The following is a 3470-nucleotide window of genomic DNA, read 5'->3' on the forward strand; positions in this document are numbered from 1 at the left end:
CCCCACAACTGAAAGGGCGAGCATGTTTGATGTGACGGGGATTCGAACCCGCGACCTGCAGATTGTGAGTCGAGCGCCCTAACCACCTGGCCATGCAGGGCCCCCACGTAAAAAGAGGTTTGAAAATTTTGCTGGATTGAATGTTAATGTGAGAACAATTGCGAAAGTAATGTTTAATTCGCGTTCCATGTACAATTGTATTACATGTATTCCAGGTTGAGAAGATAAAATTAAAGTAAAACATCCACAGATGTATTCACAGATTCTGACAAGTTTGTCCCACACCATTACAAACACAATGCTCAAACTACCATCTCTTATACACCGAGATAAGCTTTCTACAAAACATTTTAAAACGGAAGGATTCTCCAGGAACATTATAGTAAAACTGACCTGTAACTTTCCTACATACATACAATATAAGGACAACAAGGGAACCGTTGGTCCGTCTTGGCTGTTCTATCCGCTATACTAAATTCAACTTAAAACATTCAAAGCCAGCCCTTATCATTCACGTACTTACAAAGGTCAAGGCTTCCCTTAAATCAACTTCATTTACCACATCAGAGGGCAACAACCCTGTAAGAAAAATAAAGCTGTCTTAGTTGAAGATGACTCCTATCCTGCCAAAATTTATATTTGTGTCCTCTAGTTTACTATTCTCACCATCTCTACCCAAGACCAAACCCCAAGTGTTTCCAAATGCCCCGTTAGCGACAACATACTATTACGTAGGCACAAAATGTTAAAAAATAAAGTAGAAACTTACTAAATTAATACAAAACTACTTCCAGCTTAATTTTAGAATAATCTTTAAAACTTCTTTCCAACTAAAAGTAAACTAAACTAAACGTAAAAAAACACTTTCAGGAAGCTGTAGTTCGAGACTAAACACGTGATTCAGGAACGGTTTCTTTTCACCACTAGTTCATGGGTAATCTACAAATGTAAGTGCAGTGGCTACAACGCTACCTTCATTAACCAGACGAAACGCTGTCTTGCCACGTGCACTCACAAGTATTTGGGAACTTCAGTAATAAAAAAAAAAATCGTAACTGAGAACCGATAATGGTAACGTAAAGAAAGATTAAAGAGTTTCCTTTGTTAATAAACTTAGAACGACCAGAGAAAGTGTGAATAGTTGCATTACAATGTGCGCGAATAGCAGAGATACATGGATTAAAGAGTTTCCTTGGTTAATAAACTTAGAACGACCAGAGAAAGTGTGAATAGTTGCATCACATTGTGCGCGAATAGCAGAGATACATGGATTAGAGAGTTTTTTTTTCTTCCGAATTTAATAAAAATTACCCTTATTTTCGTGGATTCTTACTTTTAAATGGCGAGTTGTGTTACCTTATACTGATATAGATCGTCTGGCAGCTACCATACGTACAAGAATTAACAATCCACGAACGTAATAGTTTAAGTCTTTAAAATGGAAAAAACTGTTAAGTCGAAAGAGAAGTCTTAGCTGGATCTGAGAGAAGAAAGATTTGACCAGGTTAGTTATCTATTGTTGTTTTCTTAACAATGCTATGGTTGCCCAGAAAAGCAAGGGATATATTGATGGGACAGTAGGAATAGAGGGATATTTTTTATATTTAACATTATGAAATTAGTGTATTGATTTATGTAGCAGTTTTCTATTTAACCATACTTTTTTGGAGGGTATAATTTGAAGGAAATTAATTTCATTATGTAAAGATTGGTAGAACATATTTTGTATTCTCTGTCCAAAGGGTTGTAAACAAGATTCAGTTTGTAGTTACAAGGAATGAAATTGTCAATTTTTATTATTATTTTTTTTTTGCTAGTAGAAGACTGGTGTTGAGAAATGGTAAAATTAAATGTTACAAGGAATTTTAAAAAGGTATCTAGCTCTCTTCCAATTCAAAGACTTTAAAATGAAGTAATCATCTACGTTGCCGTTTATAGACGATAGATCTGAACTCGACGGGACAGTTAAACCCATCTACATTCAATGTGGTAAAGAAAACTAGGGTCGGGCCACGTGGTGTGACCCCATAGGGACACAGTCAATCTAGTCAAACAGGTTTTGTTAAAGTGCGTTTGTGTGACGGAAAAGAAGACGTTTAAAGTCACCACGATTTAAACCATTAACATGTGTAGTATTATCTTTAAAGAGACAAATGTCAAACGTTTTGAGAATAGGAATTTTTTTTTGTAAAGAGAAGTAATGTCACGGCTTGCACAGTTAGGGTGGGAAGGCAGAAAATAAATTTGTTGAACAAAGTCAAAGGAATCATTAGCAGTAAATTAATCAGTAGTAAATTAAATGTTTTGAGAATTGAAACAAAGCGTTTTACGAGATTTTAGGAATGAGAGTTGAGAGAGGAAAGAATAAGTTGAAGAGGGGTATCTTTTTTTTTTTTCTTATACACTTTCAGTAGGACGTATAAAATACCAGGTCTAGAGCCACGGGGTGAAAGGAGATTATCATGTGATTGGATATTAAACTCTCGATAAAATAAATCTTATTAATTAATAAACATTAACCAACACTCAACAACTACACAGCTTCTTTGCAACTGCAACTGTTTTTAAACAAGTAATTCTACATTGAAATATTTACCATCTGTTTTGTTATTCAATTATTTATTATGTCTGTAAATACTTGGTTGTCATTTTATTACTTGTGTAGCAATCTGCTGAAGATGGATGATGTATAATCTGAAACGTCCAATAAAATGTTTAGCTTTACTATCGTCTTTACGTTTTCTTATAAGTACTTGTTCTAAATTCTAAAATAAATTTATTTCATGAATTTAGCAGGGTTGCCAGATAAGGGAACATTCCCCATTTGTGGGAAAAATCAAACCAATATTTTAAAGTGGGGAATTTAGATAACAATGGGGAAATCTTATTTTTTCTGTAATTATATTCTTAGAAAAAATGTTAATTACTTAACCTACTTTCTAATAAGTGATGTAGCGATCAATTGAATAGGCTTCAGTTTTAACTATCAACCCCACATTAGAAGTATATTAACCCTATTAAGATCACATGGTTAACATTGTGTCACCCCGTCTAATTTGTTCTCATACGTAAAATACTTAACCAAACTGCACGAAATTTGGTGCACACTTTCTACATAATATCTAGTTTCTGCTTAAAAAAAAGTAATAATTTGTTGTACTATTTTAGACTGTGAATTTTAGGGAAATTTTCTTGTGAAACGCTATTTTTTTTAATATTAAAAATACATCCTTTTGTCTTAGAGTTTCTATTTTTGGTTATTTGTAAGCCTATAATCTTATAAATGTATGAAACCAAACTATTTTTCGTTAAAACTATGATTTTTGTTTCTGTGTTTGTTCTCGGAACAGTATACTAATTTTCTCTCCTGTTTATTATACAATATCCGACATAAAATATGAAAGGAAGAAGGAAAACTGGATTTTTTATTATTATTCCTGATCATTTATTATTGTTGCATTTTATATATT

General features: G+C 33.2%; 1 pseudogene; it reads right to left on the minus strand.

The window, feature by feature from the left end:
- The window catches only part of LOC111086850, an 11327-nt pseudogene that overhangs the window by 5097 nt on the left and 2760 nt on the right, over window positions 1-3470 (minus strand).

Source organism: Limulus polyphemus, unplaced genomic scaffold (assembly GCF_000517525.1).
Source record: "Limulus polyphemus unplaced genomic scaffold, Limulus_polyphemus-2.1.2 Scaffold1490, whole genome shotgun sequence".
Lineage (NCBI taxonomy): Eukaryota > Metazoa > Arthropoda > Merostomata > Xiphosura > Limulidae > Limulus > Limulus polyphemus.